This window comes from Lonchura striata, chromosome 3, assembly GCF_050655825.1.
Source record: "Lonchura striata isolate lonStrDom1 chromosome 3, ASM5065582v1, whole genome shotgun sequence".
NCBI lineage: Eukaryota > Metazoa > Chordata > Aves > Passeriformes > Estrildidae > Lonchura > Lonchura striata.
In genome coordinates, this window is record NC_140705.1 from 109,901,353 (window position 1) to 109,926,834 (window position 25,482).

The 25,482-nt window shown below is 42.2% G+C and overlaps 1 protein-coding gene across 4 annotated transcripts in view; it reads left to right on the plus strand.

The window, feature by feature from the left end:
* Nucleotides 1–25,482, plus strand: part of LOC144245985 (uncharacterized) — a 67,508-nt gene continuing 42,026 nt past the window's right edge. For all 4 annotated transcript variants that reach the window (XM_085576105.1, XM_085576106.1, XM_085576103.1 and 1 more), the window contains exon 1: nucleotides 1–25,482. This exon is cut by the window's right edge and continues 12,645 nt beyond it. The gene's annotated coding sequence lies outside the window, so the exon portion shown is untranslated.

The following is a 25,482-nucleotide window of genomic DNA, read 5'->3' on the forward strand; positions in this document are numbered from 1 at the left end:
AGAAAACCAGGAGGCTGGCATTCTCTGGTAGTCATAAGTCCTATCAACAGCCACACAACAACCACCTGGATCTCCCACTAGAGACAGCCCTGCTAGTGCAATACCCCAGGCTTGTCTACCCATTCCCTTGCACTGGGAATGGAATAAAAACCTGTACCTTTTAGTTATGGAAGTGAGATACAAGAGTGATGTTCTTGTTAGATGCTGTGTAAGTAAATGTCATCCTTAGCACAGAACAAAGAAAGCCTGCCATCAGTGATAATAAGTGGATGTCTCAGCTGATTCAGATCACTTTGCTTCATAATATTGTTGCAGTACTCAGTAATATCACTGCTATTACAACTTCCATCTCCCAAAAGTTTCACTTTTTCATCTAAAAAGAAATACCAGACTACCAAGTTTCTGAATCTTTACACATTTCATTTCCTTATTGAAATCTTTCTGTTCTCCTACTCACACTGATAGAGCAGTCCCAGAAAAAGACCAGGGTGATCTCTTGGGAATTATCCACAATACTTTTAGCTTTTCAGAGTGATAAGTGTCCTTCTGCTGCTGGTCAGTCAACCTCCTCTGGATGATGGCCGGCCCCAGGTTATGATAACAGTACAAATGGAAAGCTTTTGGAATCCTAGAGATACCAGATGTTTGAATAAAAGTGGATCTTTTTCTCTTTGGAATGTCCCAAGCTTCTGTGTACTCATTTCGTGTCCAATAGTGACACCCAGTCACTCTCTTTCAACCTTTGATGTGAAAGAAGTTTTTGAAAAACTTAGTCTTAGCAAACAGCAGCTAAAAATAATGATAACAAATAATAGAGATAAGCCAATTTATATCTCCCCACCCAAAGTATTTGTATAATGAATTAGTTAATTGTATTTCATCTTCCAATGGGTGGGTTGGTAGCCTTTGCTTTGAGACAGACCAGAGGAGTTCTCATACAGCCTGATGCCAAGAATATTTGTTATTTCATATCCTGTTATTTGCTCTGGGTGTAAGGTGGAGAGAGTAAATTCCCCAGCAATCAGGCCTAAGTGGTTTTTCAATGAGCAAGTCTTTCAGTGCTTGAACATCATTTAGTGGTGGGGGGCTGGGGGTTAGAAAATAATCCCTTTATCTACTTTTTGTAGTTCAGAAACTTGCCATATATCTAGAGAAAAGCATAAAAAAAAAAAAAAAAAAAAAAAAAAAAAAAAAGCTCAAACATGTGAGTGTACCCAGATTAATTCTGGTGTCATTTAATCTGCCTAATTGAGCCTAAAAATAGCCTGTGGCTGTGGGAAGGAGGACCAGCAGACTTGAATGTCTGAAGCAATTTGTACCAATTATTTCCCAGTGTACCAGCTGTAAGTGAAAGGCCTTGCCTGAGTGCTTCCATTAGCCAGGTGTCAGAGCTTTGTGTTTTCTTTCCAGGCTTTTCTCTGGGAACAGGGTGTGTGCTCACCAAAAAGCACCAAGGAGGAACTAGAGCTTTGGCAGGACCAGGAGGGTGCCCAGAACAGCTCTGCAAGCAAAGTGAGTGCCTTCACTCCTCTATCATCACCAATTCTTGAGGACAATCACCACCCACCAACAGTTCCTTGAGATAAGGCCAAGCCAGTAGGAGAAGAAAGTCTTTGGTATTCCCTGCCTCGATGAGTAAGTATGCCAAAACAATAATATTTTGAACTTTTCGTACCAGGGGCTGAGTGCTCCACAAACGTTCATTCCCCAAGCCTCCTACCACCCTTTTTTTTTTTTCATTGTACCACTTTCTCAGGCCAGACCTTCCAAAGAAGCTCAGAACCCATTTTGCAGGCACTGGAGAAAATATTTCCTTTGTGTTGCCATTGAGATACCTTGTGGCCAATAGCAGTAATGTTTACCCAGCTCCAGCACCAAAATTCCTACAGCTAGACTTCAGGTCTGCAAAAATTGAGCTAAAACACTTGTGAACTGTTTTGCCTCCTGCTTATAACCCTCAGAGCTCCATGATGAGAACTTTTTTGACAAAGCAAAATTCCATCAGCCCTCCACCTAGTTTTAGTCAGACCCTTCTGTTGTCTGTAGCCAGATTTCTTTTTTAGCTGATGCAAAGCCTTACAAGAAAAGTAGATGCATTTTTTTTGTTCATTACATGTATTTCCTGTGATGCTCTTCTGTTTGGAAACAGAGAAAGAACATACTTGTCTCAGGCAGAGACATACAACAGATAAATAAAAAGAGAGATGCTATATCACAGATTGGCATTGTATTGTGCTTTGCTACAGCAGGCAACAGGTTTAAACTTTGATTTTCATCTCCTGTCTGCATTCTCAGAGAGAAAATACAGTCAACGCTAATTTTGTAGTCAATATATCTCTATGGAAAGTTGATTTAAAAGTGGTGCTAAATGTCAGTGAAGAATCACAGTTAATGTTTTCACAGTAACAATACCAGAGGGGCTATTAGCAAGGGGGTGAGCTAACATTGCACTCTGCAGCCCAGAGGAAGATACAGGTGCCTTGCAGTCACTGGTCCATTTGGGGAGTACACACATTTTATATTCTGAAAGGACATCACCTGTACAATCTTTTGCCATATGTGTAGGTATGTAATAACTTAGCAGATAATCTAAGATTCTGTAAAGACAGCCATTCATTTTAAAACTAAGACCAAACTCCTGCTGCTGGGAAGGTGTGATCAATTTATAGTTTAACTTTAGCTCAGAGATACCAAATTTGTGTAAATCAGAATAGCTCCCACTTCCTTGCAGCCCAGAGCATCAATGTCATCTGACTGAGCTTCTCTGCCACTGCCACCACAGGGTGACTGTCCTCTCTCTGGACAAGCAGTGCCTCAATAAGGCAGAGGAAGGTGAAATTATAGAAATCAATCTGCCTCTCTTCAGTGGGATGAAGAACAGTTCTGGGCAGAGGGATCAATGAGGGGGTGAGGAAATGTGTTAAGAACTGGTTAAAAGAGAAGGATGTTGATACTTTTTTGTCAGATAGTTTGGAATAAGCTTTGGAGAAATTTTGGATAATGGTATCTCAAGTAAACAGTGTCACATACACTCCAAGTATAAACAAACACTGCTTGATAAAATGAGCTCGGGGAAAAGTTGTGTAAAGCAGGTACCTTTATGTTTTTAGAGATTTCAGCGAATTTTCAAATAAGAACGACACATTTTCCTAAAATGAGCATAGGTGTTTGTAGTTACACTGCAACTGAGCTGCTGAACACACACACACAAATATTTTGTAGGCATAGTATACGTATGTATTTATGTTTGCCTGTGCTCAGACACACACAAGCCCACACAAAGAGCAGGAGAGACACTTGTACATATTTATTTCCCTTTTTCCTACTAGATAGCATATTCATTGCTATATCTGTAGCCCAAAATAATCACAAGGAGGAAAAAAAATTGCCTTGTAAGCGGAAATAAAGATGAGGAAATGTTTCACTGTGGATGCAGTGAGAAATGTGGTATTGAAAGCAGTTCTGGAACAGGCAGTGTGGACAGAAGAGATGTTTTCCCAGGCCTGAGCACCTTGTGTTTCTCACAACACAAATATGGCATTGCTGCTTCAGGACCAACTCATTGCAATGCAGCACTCCAGAGGGAGGCAGGGCAATTTGCCATGACACCTTTTCCATCTTGCTGCCTCACTTACTGCTGCAGTTACAGATGGCCAACATTTGTGTCATAAACATTTATCCTGCAAAATAGCGACTTTTGTATAAAAATGTATTTGGTGCACCAAAATATTTCCCTTAAATTTAAATTTTCATCCTGTTTTAATCTTCAGAAAACATTTTGAGATTTCGTATGTTGTTTTTTTCTCTTTTTTGTCACCTTCATTCTGTCTCACTGTTCTCTGAACACAGTAGATACTTGCCAAGGTTGAAGGATTAGGTGGGTCATTTTCTCCTTTTCATTCCCACTTATTTTATTGTTTTTTCAATTATTTAAGGCTTTACCTCTATTGTTAGTGTAATGCATTAAAAGTTTGTCTAGCACAGGATCTCAGCCTCCTATCACACCTCTCAATTAAATAAGTACAAGATAAAAGATTGTATTAGAATAATATTTTTTTTTCCTTTACTTGAAGTTTGTAAAATTACCAAATTGATATAAAAATAGGTAAGCATTTCTTAAAATTTTGACATTGAGGTTCTCCATGCACTCAGTGGCAGATGGAAACTATTACTGGGAAAGAAACAGAAGTGAAAAATTTTACAAATATTTTGGATTTGGATACAATTGTATTTGGATACAATTTGTCTCAATTTGAACTCTGAAATATAAACAAACTTATAACTTCAAAATTAAATGAATATTTGGAAAACTCCACTTATTTTCTCTGTACCTTGTAAATGCAAGTTGAGTGCAGGGTCTAGATGGGCTTTGGCTGAAAAGCAGCACTTCAAGTTCACAAGACACCAAGAAACATCATCTCTTCACACTCAGGTTACATCCCAAAACCAGACCAAGATGAGGAGTTTTTAAACTCCTGGCAAGCTGGAATTTCAGAGAATATTTTCTTATGAATACAGTAGAACATGTTGCTCCTAAAACAAAACCTGTCTGCTCAGAGCTCCAGATTCCTAGGCCTGCAGTAGTCCTCAAGGAATCAAGATGTTTTTCTGCTGAGTGTATTTGAGATGTCCCAGTTTGTTTTTGACAGGACTTGTTGCCAGACTCAGTGTCAGAGTCTAGAAGTCAAGATGAGATCCTTCAGCACAGTGAATCTGTATTTTACATCTTGGCTTTCTCAAAAAAAACCCAAAACCTGGAGTGGGTGGACTTTGCACCTCTCTTCTTCAGGTAGCCAATATTTTGTTTAAAGATTATATTAGAGGTTTTGACTGATTTTAAGGCTCATCCTGAATCCTACATATCTTCTGTTTTTTGCTGGTGGGTTCAGCATTTTGTAGCGACCCAGACTAGTTCAGGTCCTACAGAGGTACTCTGTGAAAAGGACTAGGTTCTGCATGTCCTTCCAAAAGATTTATAATATTAAGGAAAAACTTGTTACAAGAAAGAGAATATAAAGGGATGACAAAAAATTACTCTCACAGAATATAAGCGAGGTGTTTATTCCCATGCAGAGAAGTGGATCAGCAATTTCACTTGGAAAGGTCAGGTTTTTATGTGCCTTCCTATGATACCCATGGGTGAAGCTCTTTGACAGCAGTTCTAGAAAGCTGTTGTTCCATTTCTGAGCATCTGAATGATGATTATAATGCCCGTGTACAAATGGCCACTGTTGCTAGGATTTTATAATTCATGGCTGTTATCCGAAGTCGATGTTTTTTGGCCATCCATGTGAAGATGGGAAAGGCTGCCAGGGGTATGGCTCTCCCCATGGAGAGCCCCCCAACACGATCCCCCAAAAGAGGCAGGGCTGGGGGGAGGAGCACAGGGGGTGGTCACCCTGGTTGTCCCTCTGGCAGTGGGAACAGCGGCAGCAGCTTCATGGCAGAGCAATGCGGGAGGAAAGGCAGAACAATCAGCAGGGAAATTCACCCCAAAATAACAAGCTGGCCTTCACAAAAAGGAAAGGCCACTGTTTGAAAGACACTATTCTAGAGCTGGGAGGGGTTAAAAAAGAATGAGTGGAGGCCACTCAATGCTTCTGCAGTTCCAAAGAATTCCTTTTTTATAAGGAAAACAATGCAGGAGGACAATATGGATACTTGCAGCGCTTTTGAGGCAGTAGATTTTTTTTTTCCTGATAGAAAATAAATTGGAACTGCTTTCATGAACAAAAGGCATTGGCTACAGGAGAAAGCGGGAGCTTTTGTGGAGATTTAAAAATAACCAAAAGTAAGGAGTGCACTGGCAAAGTGTTCTGTTTTCTGAGCATTGCACAGAAAACACAACACAGCCTCAGTGCCTGAGGAAGGGAAAGGCTATGAAAGCAGATTGGGAGACATAATGTGGTAAACTTCAGATTTGCCAGATTTTGTTTTGGAAGCCAGTGTTTGATGATAGGTTACCTCATAACGGGAATTGGATTGCAGACTTTGCCAGCTCTTTACCCAAACATCTAAAATCTTTCAAAACATTTTTCTCCAGCAGACCAGTTTAATCCAACAAATTATACTATCATGTACTGTGTCCCAACTCAGTCTGGTGCTTAGAGCTGCCCATAATTTAATTTTCATAAATTCCAGGCAAACATCATGCTTTGCTGTGCTCTTACAGTACCTGGCAAATAAATTTACTGCACAAATATAGCACACTCAATCCCCCTAAAGCATTAACCTCATCAGCTTTAACTTTTTAAAGGCATTTACTTAACTTTTTCTATTTATAAGGATAAAGCAATGTTGGTGTTGTTACCTGATTCCTGACCTCTCTAATTACACTATTGCCAGCATATCCTCTGCTGCTGGAGAGTGTTTTTGTACTGGGAAAGATTATTTTATATTTATGAATGAAAATAAGCTTCCCAGCATGCCCAAATGCACAGCAGTACGACACTTGCTTTGCTAAAGAGAATTTGGTACTTAAATTTAGAGGGTTTTTTATTTTATTTTACTGTGGGTGAGTTTCCAATGAGTCAAAAAAATGTCAATATTACAGCCAAAAGGTGTTTATCAGACAGATGCTGAGAAAAAAATACACTGCTTTTATCAGTACTGGCTATAGTTTAATTATTCTCTATTGGTTTTACTTGGCCTAAATGGCTGTATGATTCTTTATTTCCTTCTCCCAAAAGAAATATAGAATTGCAAGTTAAAAAGATTGAATATTTTAATATCTGTGTCCAACTTTCCTGTCCCTTGTAGTTGTACATCAGTCTGCACTAATTCTTTGACTTTTGTCATCAAACATCTCTAAAGCTGAAAGGGACTAGAAATTACTTTTGGGATAAGTTTTGTCGTGTGAAGTTTTTCTGTCAAATTTCTAGCTTGCACCAGTGAAAATTTTACAGTAACTGGCCAGCTGAACCTACTCCACCAAGTCTGAAGCAGAGGAGGGACAATTGTGACCTGGTTTCTTTAGCAAAAACCTCCTGGAATGAGGCATGTAAAGGGATTCAAGGCCTCTGAGGGGGGGTTGTTGGATTGCACAGTCTGCTTGGATCCTGGCCCTGGGTAGAACAGCCCTTAAATTCGAGATCAGACCCTTTGGTCCCCTCAAGTGAGCACAGAGGACTCCCCAGGGTCCCTCCCTCGGGGCTCCATGGGATGGATACACATCTGCAGCTGGGAAGCAGCAGAGGAGCTGCACTGTACAGCTGTTAGCAGAAAATTTAGGAAGAACTGCTCTGGTAAAATTTGGGATTCAAGTTCAGGCATCAGTGGTGATACTAACACTGCCAGAATGGCTCACTCACTCTCTGCCAGGCTGGTGTGGCCTCAAAGGCTGCTCCTGCTGATGGCAGGGGTGTGAAGCCTGTGCTGAGCAGGCAGTGGTATCACCTCAGAACATCTTCTCACAGCAGGGATGGAGAAGGACCAACCCCAGCACATGGAAATCTACAGCTGAACACTCAGGTATAGTGACCAGAGAGTGTGCTCAACATAAACCAGGTGACCTTCACATCTCCAGGGCTAATGATTCTTGCACCTTCAGAGCTACAGTATCACTCACCTTTTGTTCCTCAGGCTTTTGATCACCTCTCAAACAGACAAATACTGCCCTAAGAGGCTGCCATGCCATGTGCACTAGAAAGCCTGGCAGGTGATCCAGGTGGTGGGAGGAGGGCAGCTGCAAGCAGGCAGCCACCAGGAAAACATGGGAGTTTCAGTGTTTTCTGAATCCTGAGGAATGGCAACTCATATAGAAGAGTGTACTCACCGTGGAGTGGCTTATCCTGTAAAATTTCTGTCATTATGGCTCTGCTCCATAAAGGAAGACATGTCTTTGTTGTCAGCAATTTTTATTGTTGCATAAGTTATAAATGCTATTTTAATACTATTTTTTTTATTTTACAAGAAAATATTTTAAAACTTTAAGTGATAGATAAAAGTATACCTGAAAGGTAAAAAGAGCAAATTTGAAGAAAACTAATTTGAAGATTTAGTTTTCATTCAAAAATATGCTGATGGAGATGTGTTTTTATGTATTTTGTGACCTTTACAGATTTATTCTCCAGATTTTTTTGAGTTCATAGAATCATAGAATAGTTCAGATTGGAAGGGACTCTAAAGATCACCTCATTCCAACCCTGCTGCCATGGGTAGGGACATCTTTCACTAGACCAGGTTGCTCAGAGCCTCATCCCAGAGCATCAAAGGGCCTTAAACACTTCCAGGGATGGGGCAGCCACAGCATCTCTCGGCAGCCTGTGCCAACCAGGTGCCAAAGGAGGAAGAAATCCCTTCCCATCTGGAGCAGAGGCTGCTGCAGCTTCGTGTAACCTTTGTGTTACCGAGTGTGTGAGACAGGAAGGCCTTTCCATCGAGGGATAACAGCACTGAAAGACCTTTTTAAGGAAAACCAGGACAATGGAAAATCAAAGCCTTCAGTTCTTCCAGCAGATTTAGGAACAAGTTGAAGGAGGAGCAGAGCTGGCCTGGTGCCACAGGTCTGCATGCAGTGGGGATGGAGAAACTGCAATAATGTGTCTTCTTGGCCGAGTCTTTAAAAATAAGGCACTTTTCTGTTGTTCCTTTTCAAACATTACACAAAAGTTCCACCAAGAAGACCAAAGACAACTGTTTTCTTAGCAGAAGTAAGTCAGGAAGAGGCAAAGCAGTCAAAAACATCAGACAAGTCTGGATAAAAAGCTTGGCTAACCTATTTTTCCCCCTCCTAAACAGCCAACTTTGAAGCACTCTGCAGAGATCTGCCTGGGAGAAAAAGCAGAGCCAACCACTGAAAACTGATATCTGAGCTCTGGTGAGGACTGGTGCTCTCTCTGCCTTGGTGTGGGAACTCCTGCATTTCCATTCCCTGTGGTGGGGGCATTTCTCCTCTCATCCAGCCAACTCAGAGACGTCCTGGGTAACAAGCAGGTAAGTTTTAAGTAATGAGATCTCCTAAGTAAGAAGTGACATGACAAAAGAGAATGGCCTCAAGTTGCACCAGGGAAGGCTTAGACTGGATTTTAGGAAAAATTTCTTTTCTGAAAGGGTGGTCAGGCATTGGAACAGGCTGCCCACAGATGTACTGAGTCCCCATCCCTGGGGGTATTTACAATATATGTAGATGTGGTGTTTGGTGACTTGGTTTGGGAGGGAGGGCTTGGCTGTGCTGGGGCAACAATTGGACTCGGTGACCTTAGAAGTTTTTTCCAGCCTAAAGGATCCTAAAAGGATTCTAAAAAGCCTTGATGCCTCTGGTTCTAACACAGCACCTGGATGTTGACAGAATGAGGCTGGTCATAGACATTGGAGGTCCCTGTCCCACAGGGAGGAGACATGCCACCATCACCTGCAGGGAGAGTCTGATTCCCAGACAGCAGTCAGTGACTCCAGCCCTGCCTGCAGCTCTGTGTGCAGCCTTGGGGTGGACACCTGCCCTTGTTTTTCCCTCTGGGGTCCCAGAAAGAGAACAGGTCCATCCATCTGACAGTTCCAGGGCTTGCAGGCTTTGGGGCTTTGCAGTTGTAGTGCTTTGTCACAAGGTGGCAGGGATGTGACACTGCCTGACATGCTTCAGGCCTCAGATCCTTGCTGCTTTTTTCCTTATCCAATATGGATTCATCAGCAATCTTCTGTCTTTTCTTTAAAACTGTCCTTGGGATAGTTCAAAGAGAGGGTAATTAGTTATTTCAAAGCCTAAATATTTTACCTATTTGCACTCAAGAAAAAAGGCAAAAAGCTGCTTTGCATCCCTCTGCCTGGAAGTCATTGTGATATATGGAAGTGAGGAAGGGGCTGGCCTGGGTCAGCCTCTGCTGAGCCTCAGCTATGGCTGCTACTGCTTCCAGGTTAAACCCTGTCATGATCAAAAAGCCCTTCTGTCCTGAGTCACAGGGACCATTTCTTCCTAAATAACTAAAGATGGAAGATCATTCTTGTAGCTTCAAAAGGAAAAAACAACATACACACATGTATAGGTGTGTATATATACACATATATTTCCTTCAATGAAAAAGAAAATCTTACTAATATAATTCTGTCTCTGGCTTCCTAGAGAAGATCCTTAATTCTGGACTTCTGAAACCAAATGTCTGTGCATTTACAGGACCATTTCCTTTCTTTCTATATGCCACCCACCATAATCTTCTACCCTTCCACATGCCAAGAATTTTGTGATTTTGCTGCTCTGCACTTTCAAGAGTGTTGCAGGCTGTGTAGCAGGGAGTGACAACTTTGTCGCTGCTTATCAAACATTTTCATACAGAATTCTACCTGTGATGATAAAATTAGATTTGTGTTAATAAGCTGTTAATAACCACCAGGTAATTATTTAGTTTATCTATGGAGTCCCAGCTGATCATTGTCTCCTTATGTTTGCTTGCCTGGCAGTCTTCACTGACAAGGGATTTTCAGATTTTTAAATCTCCAGTACATGCAGTGAGAGATTACTCACCTGTCACTCTGCAGAAAATATCCCTCTCATGCAGCAGGAGGTATCCATAACAAATTGCTGATATCCAAATTCAGCTCTGCACAAATGGCTGTGCAGGATGCCTGCTGCTCTCCAAGTTGGAACCAGACCTCGATGAAGCAGAGGCATTCGCACAGCAGAAGGAAACAAGCAGAAAACGACCCAAGTAGAGTAGATAACATTAGAAAATAATTCTTTCTGAGCTGCTGGTCACTAGCAAATATTTCCCCATTTCAGCACAGTTCAGTGGCCCAAGAAGGGATTTTTTGTGGGTCAGCTGGATGTGCTCCCGCTTCATACTGAGCCTCTGAGATTGACCCGAGTTTTGTCTTCCACTTTATTGGAATAGAGAGTAATCAGAAGTTTTCTCAGATATTTAAACCACAGACCCATGGAACCAAGTAAGCCTGAGCTCCTACATGCTTGCTATGAACCTTGAGATGAGTGTGTATCATTGCAAGCTTGCAAATTATTTAAATATGCTAAGGAAATCAGTTTTGAGGATCAGGGCAGGCTCTTAGCTGGGAAGGAGGGAGGGAGGAAGGGAGGGAATGAAGGAGGAAAATAATTTCTTAACATGTGACAATTCATCTGTTACAGCATTAAGACTGAAAGTGTAATAAGATGTGGAGTGAAATAGAGAATCTGGCAGGTGAGAAGAGCATCCAGTGTACAAGTGCACAAATTTTGCTTTTTGCTTTGGTTTAAACACAAAGTTCTAAGGAATTTGGGAATGAGATGGAAAAGGTCTTTTTATCCTCTAAAATGAAAGTTAGGTGAACCTCAAGATGAATTGGTTTCAGAACAGCAGGTCAGGATGTTTCATTTTAAGAATGTAGGTACTCTGCCTTTCAATCATTTTGTGCTGGTTTCTAACCAAGGGATTTGATATGGGCTTGTACAGTGCTTCAGCTAAAGTAAATCAATGTTTTCCAATGAATGCAATTTCAGGCTAAAAAGTTCCATTTCTCTTCAGTACAGCTTTATCATATTGAAGCAGAAAATGCAAAATATCAAGGCCTGTCTAATTGCCCTAAATATTTCCAGTTGGGAGTTGGGTTAATCTGGTAAGGGGCTGAGTTCTTTTTGCCTCAGGAAAATACCTTTCATCATAATCTGAAGTTGGCTACATTCAGGAACAAGGAATTGGATGTGAAATATCAATTCTTGATTGCCACTCATGTCCCCAGGTTCCCACTGTAACTGTCCTTGTGGGCACCTCCTGGGTCCTTCTAGTTTTTCTCTTGTTTTGGCAACTTTTGGTGACATCAATGGTCTCAAGAGTCCCCAGGTTCAATTCAGGTTTAACATCAGAATTAACTTCCATGAGAAAATCCATCCCAGCTCTGAATCTCCTGCCAGGAAGCAGCCTCCAGATCTCATACAGGGCTCATGGAGGTGATTTAAATTGTTGGCAAAAGTACATTTGGGCAGAATGTTCCACCACACCTCCTGGAACAACATTAAAGAAACTCACTGGGAAAAGCAAAGATCTGCTAAAATCTCTATCTCTTGTGATGTTTGCTTTTTAGTTTTGAGCATGAAATTTCTTAAATTGACTGCAGATTTCTCACCACCTGGACACACTGAGGTAATCCTGGAGGCAAATATGTCCTTTTTCCCAAATTCTAACAATTTGCTGCCAGGCTTGAAGTCTGATACCTGAACTTTATGTCAGAGCCTATGTGATGTATTAGTCAGAAAATTTGTTTTATTCCTTTGAAATACTGTGCTGAACTATCACCAACCACAGAACCTACTCTGGTTCCTGGGAACTCTGCTTCTCTGGCTGTTCATGGCCACAGCACTTGGAAAACAGACTCTGTAGGAGCAAGAGCATCAAAAAATCCCCTGTGACAGTAAAAGGCAGAAGAAAAAGACACATGATACAGAAAAGCAAGGAGGTATTCAGGGCTAGGCCTGAGTCCAGTTTTGAGGGGTAGATTTTCCAGTAGAAGACAGATATAATTTAAGGCAAGAATAACAACAAAGTCCATAACATTATTTGCTTTGGTGCTTTCTGCCATAAGCCATTTCCCCCCCTTTTTTTGCCTCCTGCCCACAATTTCCCAAGTCAGGTTCTTGCAGGTACAAGCATAACTGAGAATCCTGCTGGGAAGTACAGTGCCCTGGACAGACAGACAGCTGTGCTGGGTGTTTTTATTTCCACAGAACAGCTTGTCAGTTTAACAGAGACAGCAAAATCAGAGAGAAAAACATGTCACATGTAGCCACCGTGTGTCTATAGCACATCGAGGAGGATCTCATTGCTCTTTTCCTTTGCCAGTGTAGGTTTAGCTCATAGCTCTATTTTCACACTCCAAAAGCTGTGTTAAAATTATTGATGGGTCAGGCACAAGCATGCACTACTAAATTCACCTTTAAACACAGGCTGTCAGCTCTTCTGCATTCCATAAGGGTGGCAAAAGCACCTCTAGCAGCAGTCCAATGTTTATGAGTAATACAAAAATGGGCATTAAAAAAGAAGGCTTAGAAAATAAAAGCATGCTTTTCGTCAGAGATCATGTTGCCAAGTCCCAGCCTACAGCCATTTGCAGCTGAGGAATAGAGCTTCAACAATACAGTTTGTAATGAAAAAACTGACAGACCTTCAATTTCAGCCACTCTTGTTCACCATATACTGAATGCACTAATGCATCTGGTCCATTTAGAGAAAGGCATTGCCATTTTCTTCCACATATTAAAAGAGGAAAGATGGCAAGGCCTGGCTCAGCAGACCCCACCTGTAGGGGTAGGCAACTGTATTTCAGTGGATCACAGCAACAGAATGTTAAAACCATCTCTATTGGGCTGGAGTTTGGGACCCAGAGGCAGGGACAGGCATGGAGAAAGAGATAGATAGATAGATAGATGATAGATAGATAGATAGACAGATAGATAGATGGATGGATGGGTGGATGGATGGATGGATGGATGGATGGATGGATGGATGGATGGATGGATGGAGGGCTGTTGGGCAGCCTGATCTGGGCAGATTTGCTGCCACCGCAGCGGTGTCAGCACAAGCATGGTTTAGAGTCACAGCTGCTGTAACAAGGCAAATATTCTCTGTCCCTCAGAGGGTGTGTATGTCCTGGGCAGGCTGAATTGCTCTCTGTTGAAATCCTCACATCCCTTAGGATTCCTCTGCCACTGACACTTTGCTTTTCTTCAACCACTTGTCCTCGATGCTTTCAGATTTGCCCTGCAGCATCTCAGCTGAGTGTCCTTTGGGAGAGGCACACACTCCATACAGCAAAGAAGCTTTGGAAGGGCTGTGGGGAACACAGGAATTCTGTGAATACAGGGAGAGACACACATGCAGCCCTCTACCAGCGTAGCAGGAGACAGAACAGCTATGTCAGAGCCACCAGGCTGTCTTTTACCTAATTCTTGGCCTTTAAAGAGCTACCATGCCCCAGGGGATCACAGTCTGCTCAGGCTCCGTGTGAGTGGGAATAGGAATGCTGACCTGAGTGATGCTCTGCTGTCCCTGCAAGCCAGGCAGGACCTCAAGCTTGTCACAGGGGGGTCCCAAAGTTGATTTAGCATTTTGGCGTGTTAAGTGGCAGTGATTAACTGCATAAATACTGGAGGGCAGCTCTCACATTTTTGTTTGGTTATGAGGATTAAACAAAGCCTCAGGAGAAGCAGAAGCAGCAGCTGCATGGCTTCCTTAGGCTCCCATTATTTGAGGATGAGCCCAGCCAGGGCAAGATTGCTGAACAGACATGGCAGGAATTCTACTTGAGCATTGATCATGTTAGTGAAGCTGGGCACGTTTTCTCCTTTTCTGCTTGGTTCTTCACAGCCCTTACGGGAGAAACGTTGCCTCTTTTCCACAGGCGGGGAAACTGAGGCATGGGGATTTCACAGCAAGATGACCAGAGTAGCTTCTATCCCAACATCAACCCACAGCCTGAAGCAGCTTTCCAGCAGCATGGCAAGCTCAGAAGTGCATGGAGCCAGCAGCACAAACATGTGCTTTGCATCTCTTGCATGTAATAAGTGTTTTGTCCAAGATTTTCTGCTTTTCTTGAATTAGTCTTCTTGTTCTTTCCATTTTAATTAGAAATCCTAGTGCTCTGCAGCAGTTCCAGTCACAGCTGGCTGGGCACCTGGCTTGGTGAGCTGGCTGAGCTCAGTACCTGGCTGCAAGCAGAGGCTGACAAGGTTTTGCTGTGCAAGGTTTTGCCTTTTGTTTTTAGAGTCTCAGATCTTATCCAGAGAGTACTTTGGCCAGTAAATGAAAGGCAAAATTAGGTGTTTTCTGGTTTGGGTGTTCTGTGGGATTTCTAGCCTTTAGATGAGAAAATCTAATATATTTATTGCAAAAAAAACCCACCCACAAAATCTAACTTAATACTCTGTTTATTCACATGGGGCAGTTGGCAAAGGGTACTGCTCTGCTTTTATCCTGGATGCTCCTGGCAATGCTGCAGGTGAGACATTGGCTGTGCTCAGCTCTGTGGGACAGTCTGGCTGTGGTTCCTCAGCAGCTGAAGCATGCAGAATTCATGTTGACCGATGCCTGCATGCCTCCATCGCTGTTTGAGGCTGTGGGTTTTGTCATGTGTCTCCTCCCAGGCACTTGGATGCTGTCACAGCTTAGTGCCTGACATATGTCACAGCCTTGTGCCTGAAGGTGTGCTCAGAGACCTGAGGGTCTGTCCTGATCAGTGCCTTTGGCACAGAGGTGGATTTGGGGTATTTTCATTCTGAGGAGCATTCTGGCACCCCTAACTAATGTCAATTAAAATGCAAATATTTATTGGCTCTCCTTATACAGTAAACAAATATTCACACAAGGACTCCTAAATTGCATCAGACCTGTTGTGTCATTCTTCCTGAGCAATATTCCCACTGCTAACAGGAGACTGGACCAAACCCAGCAAAAGAGTATTTGACCTACCAAAGGCTGCCAAGTGCTGCAGAGGTACAGAGCAGCTGTAAAACAGCTCTGGACCTGCATATCTTCCTCCTTCCCTGCAACCAGAACTTTTAGAAACCACTTCCTTCAAAAGAAGTATGTATTTGACATAAGGAAAATTACTTCAGCCTCAGGTTAGCAAAATATTTATTTCATAAATTGGAGTATACACAAAAAACAGAGATATATTTATTTTGGCTTTAGCTTTGAAGTTACCTGTTCAGTGCAGTGCTTCACAAAAGGACTTCAGGCTTGCTTGCCTTTTATTAAAAGAAGGAAAAGTGAAGAGGTTAAGACACGTGACCCAAAACCTGCCCATGGTTATCCACACTCCTGTGGGCTCAGCAGGCTTGATGGCTTTTGTAGGAGAAAGCTTATCCTGTAGCTAAAGGACACGGATACCTTGTCTTTCAATACAGGATTCTTATCCCACAACTGCTCACAGCAGCATTTGACACTTTAGTTTGGAGCCCAGTGTGGTTTGAGGTCTACAATAAAGTAGAAGCTCAGGTCTGTGGCTGCATAGCAGGTTTTGTGGAAAACATTTCCAAGTATATTTACTCCCCTTCTGAAAACTTAATTAGGAAGAAGCTACTGCTAATTTTAGTAGGTGAGTGGTGTTACATGGAGCATGACCAAGAGGATTTTAGTTTTCCAAATGGTACATCTTTCATTTTGCGAACTGAAATTCAGAGTAACAAAAAAGCAATATAATGGTTCTTCAGGAAATGATGAGATATGAATCTGTTTGCAAAAGCAGCTCCATGCAGTCACTGGTTTTTTTAATGCTCATTTAAAAAAACCCATCAAATATGTCATTCCCAAGCAGATCTAAGCAAAGGAGAACCATCTCCAGATGAAGGCTAAAGTTCACCTCTCTTCTGAGTATTCCACGACTTGTGTATCCCTTTATCTCCATAATTATGTATGCTTTTGATATGGAAGATGAACAGAGCAGTTTGCCTGAGTTCAGCTTGGAGATTTGGGATTTGTTTGAACTGCTCACCCGGAGTTCAGGCCTGGACTGCAAAGCTTTGTGTCTCTGGCACAGACGCAGGGTGAGTGCTTAACAGGGAAGCTCTGTGTGTATACCCCTGTGGTCAGCAGCTTCTCTACCTCTAATCTATGCAAATACATCAAAAGCAAATATATTTTTAACAATGACTCTCTGGAGAATAATGAGAGAAGAAGCAATGGAGCTGTTTTTCCAGCCAATGGATCTCAGTGTGGTTGTTGATGGAAGAGATGCAGATTTTCCTTTGCATATGTGGGGAGTCAGGAGCATTGTCCCTCTCCTTTCTACCTTGGCAGAGAGAAAAGATGACATGTTGCTGTTTTGCTGTAGGAGATGCAGCTCTCTCTTCAGGAGACTCAGTGCCAGGGATTTAATTTTTCAAGAGCTTATTAAAAGTGTCTGTGATTTACAGACATGGTTTCAATCCCGTGATGGGCGAATACACTCTGAGAACACTTTGTCCTGTGACTTCACATCCTCCAGCTGCTCCAAATCCCAGCTGCTTCCCAATCAGATCAAAGCTGACCAGGCTTATCTGGTAGCATGTGGAAAGATGTTTTTTAAAAGAACAATTTCAAGGCAAGGATGTCAGAAGAAGCATCCCTACATAGCTCAGATGCCCTCTCATGCATTTGGATATTTAGATATTTGGATATCTCACCAACACTGGTGGCAAAGTGAACAGGCATTTAGAAAGAAAGGACTGAGGTATTAATGCTCATGTCAGAGGTCATTGAACAAATTACTTAATATGTCACTGAAATAAGGATCTGGAAATGTTGTCCAAATCAAAGAAAATGTACATCTGATGAGGTTTGGAGGGTATTTTTCCTTCAGGAAGCAGCATGTGGTGAGTTACTGACGTGCCAGGAATTCAAAAGAGGAGAGTTTTGTATCCCTGCTGTGAAGCTGAATGACAATATAAATACAGATAGGAAGGGGAAAAGGCATCCTCAGTCATGGGCCTCCTGCACTCTATATTCAATAATGACAAGCAACACCCAAAAAGACTCATACATCAGGCCACCTTGAATTTCTCCTGCAGTTCCTCAAAGTGGAACAGAAGTGAGTGAGAGAAAGATTTTAGTTGCAAATTGACTTTTCACCTTTTGCCAACCAAGCTTCTAGAAATGGATTTATTCTGGAAGAGATCAAAAATAGCTTTATACTTATTGGTTTTCAATATAATGGAAAATATTCACTTGCAAACCATTGGAAGAATATAATTTAAATTCCTTTATTCCTTTATTTTTTTTCAGAAAAAAAATCCCCACCTATCTCAACCAACTTTTCAGGTAGGAATAAGTGCAGAGAAACACTAAGTGGGGGGAGAAACCCCCAAGTAGTTAAACACTGATTTTTGAAGCACTCAAAAAGCTTTTAAAAGAAATACTTTCTTTTCTAAACTTTGCAACACAGTTTATATGATAAAAAACCAAAAGAGGTGTGAGTTCTTGATGTGGAACTCAGGCTCACAAGACAGGGATGAGCTGCCCCTAAAGGCTCTGGCTCTGCTGTCACCCAAGCAGGATGGGGGAGACACTTCACTCCTTCACTTCCAACCACCATGAAGGTGAACTTCAGCCCATCACTTGTGTCATTACCGATAAAAGAGATTGGTTGTTGGAAGAGGTGGAACAGGAATTCACAGCCTTTTCCCTTGGCACAAGGAGTAGCTCAGTAACCTTGGTGTGAATGTACAATCACAGATTCACAGAATTCACAGAATTGCTAGGTTGGAAGAGACCTTAAAGATCATCGAGTCCAACCAATGCCCCAACACCTCAACTAAACCATGGCACCAAGTTCCACATCCAATCTTTTATTCAACATTGAGTCTCAACACATGACTGATAAAATTGCATCACCCTCTCGTGAGATGCTCTGCCCAGGGGGAGGAGCCAAGCATTCCTATCTAGGTATAACCTGAGATTTAGAACACCACAGGCAGCCTTTTCCACTGGATTCCCAGAGGAGGAGACCTTACCCACTGGATTCCCAGAGGAAGACCAGGCCCATCTACACCACCACTGGATCTTCAGAGAAACACTACACCCTTCTACAGGATCACTGCTTCAACAGAATGACATCTGTCACTGTAGCCACCATTTTAATTGGACTGCCTTCAGGTATCACATCGTATTCTGGCTCTATCAGTGTTGTTTTGTATTACTGCACTTTTTATCTTCTGTTTAAATTTTTTAAAAATTTTCTTCCCCTGTAAAGCACTGTTCTTCCTGTTCCCATATTTTTGCCTGAGAGCCCCCTTAATTTCAAAATTATAACAGTTCAGAGGGAGAGGGTTTACATTTTTCAGTTCAGGGGAGGCTCCTGCCTTCCTTAGCAGGCACCTGTCTTTTCAAACCAAGACAAAGCCACAACTATTTGTAGGCAAAAGTCCCAAACTTGTTACGTCTGGAACCATGAACACTCATGTCCAGATACCCTGATCCCACAGCCACATGTGTGAGCACCAGCCAGCAGCAAATCTACCCCACAGGAAGAAGCACCCTGCAACCAACTGATCATGGGGATCACAGGCTCAGATGTCCCCAATTAATGGAAATACTGACCTGGAGCATGACCTTGGACACCCACTGCGCCCTCTGACTGACAGTGCCAGTTTGAGAGAAAACCAGAAAGGTGAAAAACAATGTTCCATTCACCCTGAAACAGTTCCAAGTGATTCCTGGGCACCTTCTGCTCTGCCTGGTGCTCCTTTCTATATTATTGCCAAGGAGTATGTAGAATTTGTCTTTTCTTCTCTCACTTCACAACTGTAATTTCAGGGAAATGGAATCACTTAAGCTTTTGGTTGGATTTCTGCATTGCTTTGCTTGAGGAAATAACAAAACCAAAGCATTGTTTCACTTTAAGACTTTCAAAATGAAGTTGTCCATTGCCATAAAAATGAAATATATATTCATTTCAAAATTTACCTCTGCTGTCATTTAGCTCTCCTCCATCCACTCCAAAATTTTCAGCTTGAACTCCACTTAACAACAACAACAACAACAACAACAACAACAACAACAACAACAATAATAATAATAATAATAATAATAATAATAATAAAGCAATTTCTGAAATGTTTTAATACATTGCTTAGAAGAATTGGACATCCCAGACTGTGGATTAGGAGGGGAGTTAGTTTGTGACCTGCTCTGACTGTATCCTCCTTTTATTCCTGAATATCCCTTCAGACTCAAAGGGTGAATGCCAATCTGTAAACTTGCACCTTGCATAATATTTTCTGTTTTCTTTCAAGAGTATCGACAAAACATGTTACTCTTGGATATAAATTGTCAATGCACAGCATTGGGGTGACCAAAGCAGATAGGGCTGGTTTTTAATGTTTTTATTGTTTCACAATCCTTATTTAATCCTGGTAATGCAATGCCTGTAATTAGCAATGACGTTGTGCTTTTTTGTGCTTAGAAACTGTTAATTAGGCAACAGTTGGAGAAAAATAACTGAAAGTGTAGGAGGGAAGCAAAAGGATCAATCATGACTCATCTTTTGGTAACATGAGTTATCAATAAACAGGTAGAGAAAAAGACTAATATCTGGAAAGGGTTTGTTTCCCAGTGGCTGCATTTGATCTACTCAATAGCTGGATTTCTTTGTACCCTTAAAAAGCTACAATAACAACTGCTCTCCTTTTTTAGCATGCTAATCACATACCCAAAAAATGATAATCTTGCTAATCATTATAATGCTTAGGGGAAAATAAGAATAAGGTGTCCTGCTGTTAGGTGCTGCACAGCCCCTGCCTGGATGTGTAATGCTGAGGGAATGTGGGAAATGGGTATCACACAGCTCCTGCTGTTAGGATGTACTGGGAAAACTTCTGCTGCAGGATGGTAGTGCTGTGATTATGACATGTTGGAGCAGGGAAGGGGAAAAAGATCAAACTGGAATAATTGTTTTTACTTTTTCTATTCAAGAAGTCTTTTGGACAGGACAGATACCAGTCAGGAATTCACATCAAAATCTTTAAGCTGTTTTAAGAGAAACTCTTGAAAAAAATAGAAGAAAGCTCATTTAGGCATTTTTAAGGCAGAGCTTTTAGCAGTCTTCATGTTGAAGCAGTATTTTCTTTAGAAACAGACCTAAATTGAATTTATTTTTAAAAGTTTCAGTGAAGCCACTTAATTTTGGTTCAAGCCAGACATTTAGTTTGAACAATCTATTTTACTTTTGTTTTGCCAAACCCCCTCTACCTCCACTCCTCATTTGAAGCTGACTTTAAACTTTTTTGTTTCATGTTATTTGCTTCATTCAGGAAACTTATGGAAAAATTAGGTAGTTTTGCTTTACTCAGGAGACCTAGTTTGGTCTCCAGGTGAATGTCTGTTGAATTGTGAATTTCACATATCCTCTTCTGTGGTTCCAGCCATGCCATGAAGACCCTCTTGAGCCTAGAAGGTGCACATGGTTTGGTGATTCCTACCCTGCTCTTGCTGGTAGGAGCTTCCAGCTTTCTGTGGTGATTTCAACCCCTTGTGCATGAGTATGTGAGGAAAATGTACCTTGGTTCAGACAATGGAGATCTTTCATTTTACCTTTAATATAGTATAATCTTTAGCTGCAGACTAACAAGAAAATGTCTCTTAGATGGGTGATTCAGAATGAGAATAAACCTGCCAGCTTCAAATTAAAGGAGAGTCGTGACAGAGAAAGCCTTCTACCCACAACACAACAACAGAATCCAGTGCGTTTTCACTGCTGGTTCACAGTGCATGTTTGGAGTCTCACTAATAAAGCATAACAGATGTGATCAAATAAATGAAAACTGCTCAACTGAAAGCAATAAGGATTTTGAAAACTGGGTTAATAATACTTGTGTTTTGAAATGCTGCTATTGCTGGCCTGGATCAGGAATGGTGCGGCCAGCAGGAGCAGGGAGCTCATTCTCCCCCTGTACTCAGCACTGGTGAGGGCACAGCTGGAGTGCTGTGTCCAGTTCTGGCCCCTCAGTTTGGGAAGGATATTGAGACCCTTGAGTACATCCAGAGGAGGCAACAAGGCTGGAGAGAGGCTTGGAACACAAACCCTGTGAGGAACGTTTGAGGGAGTTGGGGTTGTTGAGCCTGGAGAAAAGGAAACTCAGGGGTGACCTTACTCTCTACAACTCCCTGAAGGGAGGTTGTAGTCAGGTGGGGTTGGGCTCTTTCTCCAGGCAGCAACTGACAGAACCAGAGGTCACAAGTCTCAAGCTGCATCAAGGGAAATATAGGTTGGATATTAGGAAAAAGTTTTTCACTGAAAGAGTGATAAAGTTCCAGAATGGCCTGCCCGGGGATGTGGTGGTGTCACCATCCCTGGATGTGCTTAAAAAAAGACTGGACATGGCACCAACTCAGTGCCATGGTTTAGTTGAGGTGCTGGGGCATGGGTTTGACTTGATGATCTTTAAGGTCTCTTCCAACCTCATTGTTCTGTGAATTCTGTGAACTTCTGTTTAGCAAATGCTCTGCAGCTTTTAGATTAAAGCATAATGTATTCTCAGTGAATGAATACTGACAAGATTGTCCCTTGGCATGGTGCCATCAGAAGTATCTTGGTGCTGGTCATTATCCTTGAAACAAAGTGTCATCAGCTGGTGTGGCCACACCTGCCATTTCCAGTTTGGAAGTCCCTGTTTGCAGTGTGGCAACAAATGTTCTCTCACAGGCATTTTTATTACTGTTCATCTCTTAAATCATCATTGGAAAGAAGCTGTGCCAAATAATCTTCACTCTGCTGCTTTCCCTACATGTGGAACTGATTTGGGAGACTGTGGCATTTTCTTGGGACTTGATATCCTGCACTGTTTGCTGTTTCTGGAAGCAGGAGTGGGCCTCCCTGTGTGATTGCCTTTGTTCTGGGGTGGGCTTGCTGGTGTCCCGGAGCTGCTGTGCTCAAGGTGCCGTGGGCTGATCTTCCCTTCAAAAGTCTCTGGTTTGTCTTCTCCCTTTTCAATTGACTGCATTCACAACATACAGACATCTACGCTCTTGATTCTATAAAATTCATTATGGCACTGTCTACAGGCTTCTGCCAGGTTTTGAACTCCATTAACCTGTAAGGACTTATAACTCCTATGAGGAGCAGTTGGGGGAGCTGAGGGTGTTTAACCTGGAGAAAAGAAGGCTTAGGGGAGACCTTATCACTCTCTGCAACTCCCTGACAGGAGACTGTAGTGAGTTTGGGGTGGTCTCTTCTGCCAAATAAGAAGCAATAGGACAAGGGTAAATGATCTCAAATTGTGCCAAGGGAGGTTTAGGTTGCTCATTAGGAAAAAACTGCTTCACTGAAAGGGTTATCAAGCACTAAAAGTGGTGGCATCACCTTCCCTGGAGTTATTTAAAAGCTGTGTAAATGCAGCACTTTGAGACAAGGTTCAGCACTGGACTCGGCTGTGCTGAATTAGTGTTTGCTCTCAGTGATTTAAAGGTCTTTTCCAGCCTTAATAATTTTATTATGCTATGCCCTACTCCAAGCCAAAACTTGTGCCAGGCAGCTCCTAGTCAGCCTGAGCTCTAAGAAAAAAATCTGTTTTGAAGGTCAGACCCTAGAGTAACTAGCATGACAGCCAGCCCGAGATACAGGACTGTCCCTCTTTTTTTTTCTAGCTTCACTTTTTTCTTGGATTGTCAGTGTTAACAAAATTGTGACCAAGTAAGGCTACAACAGCAAGTAAATATCCCATCACAAATGAATCAGCTGCACAGGGAATGGTGGTGAGAGGGATTTGCTATTTTGGAGGTGACAGGAGACTGTCATTTAAAGATGCCCTGCTTTGCTTTGCCTTGCAGCACAGGCTCCGAATGCAGCTGCCTTGCTGGGAGCAGGAGGGCAAAGCAGCCTTGAACAGCAGCTCAAGTTTTGGTGCCATTCTGACAGAGCTTGCCCACCCAATCTCCCTGCTCTGGAGTGGTGCAGGCAGTCAGCCAGGCAGAGCTGCTGGTTCAGCTTTATTCTGTGCGATAAATGTGCTCTGGCACTGCACCAACTGCCTTATCTGCTTGTAAGGACAGAATCCCCCGGGAGCCACCCTCCAGGCCCAACTAGGATTATGCTCAGCAGACAAAGGGAGCCAGTTGTGATGCTCAGCACACCAGTTTTGCCTTTCTAAGTCCTGCTAACTTTGAGAGTGTGACCAAGTTCAGGAGAGAAAATTAGCCAAGGGAAGTAATCTTTTATCTGTCTTAATTATGCATTAATAAAACCTGTAATTGACTCTCCCCTGCAGTCAACAGTCAGTCAATGGTATATTGTATTTCAGCCAAACATCTGCCCCTCGGGGTCACTGAAGGACTGTCCCAGTTACACCAAAGGCAGAACCAGTTCCACGACATCAGTTGGATTCCGATGCTGTTGTGTGTGCAAAGTACCTTCTGATTACATAGGCAGTAACATTGCCTACCAGTAAATTCCCCTGAGATCAATGAAAAGGTTTTCCTGCATCATCCATGCACCAGAAACCAAATGACCCCACTTCTGTTTATAAACACAGACTTTGAACTTAGCCCATCCACCCATGTGCAGGAAGATTGGTCTCCTCCATTGGGACTGGGAATGAGACTTTGAAGAGTTAAATGAAGGGTGAACATATGCCCACAAAAGCCAGAGGACAACTTCTGTCATGTCAGTTCTGGCACTGGAAAACAAATGCATGCTTTAAACTCAGGGTGGAGGAGGCCAATGGTGGGAAAACCATGAAAGCAAAGCATCCACAGACCTGGAAACGTATTTGGCTGCAGCTCCAGATCCAAAGGTGTGTGGCCATTTTCAAGGTGGTTTTCTGCATGGTGCAGAACCTCAGCCTCTTCTGAACCAACTCAGGAAAGAAAAAAGATGTGTGCAGAAGGAGCTGGGGGGCTGTGATAGTGCTTTTCTCTTTGGGCAGATGTGTACTCACCGTTAAAAAAGCACATCGGATGTTTCTTGTTTCTTGTTCGGCAACTCAGACAATAGATAGACAAATAAATAAATACAGAAAAAACCCCAAGGTTCAGGTGCTGTTTGAAAATGGTGAGTTTTGTACACCATAAGTTTAATACAAATGAATTTTTGCACATCCTTATATAATCCATATACCATATATTAATTCATATACCAGTTGGATTAAACCATTACATGAGCTTGGGAAACAAAGCTACTATTTGGGAGGTATCAGCATGTGTGTGTGCCACATACAGAGCATTTGCAAAACTAATTGGAACAGCTTTTCTGCTTTGGTTTTGAGAACCACTGAGTCTGAAGAAGTTCAATCTCTTTAGTTTCCCACTCTGGCTATGCTGTGAGGGGCAGAAGCAGCCTGGTCTGCAGGAGAGAGGAGAAGCAGACAGGGGCTGAAACTCATATTTTTGCAGAGATTTTCAAACACATCCTCATTTCCCAGCCACAGAGGAAAGCACATCACCAAGCCCTGCCCTGGCTGTCTGGCATTGCTTCCTGCAGCCTCTTTTGGCTCCACATCTTGGATAACCTAGGTGTGATTCCAGGAGTGGTCAGCATCCCTGGCAGATGACAGTACTTTCAGTACCATCATAAAATAATGGACCTCCTTTCATCTGCACAAAAGGGAGATTTCATCCAGCAACACAATGTAATTCCTTTCAAAAGTGTAGCTAAAACCTCTTCTATCACTCTAAGCTGTTTGTTTAATTCTCCATATTACTTCATGTTCTATTAAACCTCTCTTCTTAAATGCTTATTGAAGCAAACCAGAAGTGCATAAAAACCAATGTAATTAGCAATAAAAATAATTCCAACCCCCAATTACTTCATTAATATGGAAAGAAGTGCAAATTGCACAGAAGCAACTTTGCCTACAGGTACAGAGCCAGTGCAGCACCATTAATGGTAATGGTACCACCAGAGACAGGGCCTCTTCATGCTCCAACATAAGAAATATGTTCAGATTCTGAAGCAATTATTTTTTATTATTTTTAAAAGTACCCCCATTTTTTACTATCATTTTTTAACCTAAGACAGTGAAGTACCTGCAAAATCCTGCCTTGACTTTCACACATCCTTCCTTGATGTGCTTTTGTACCAGCAGTGCCTCCAGGA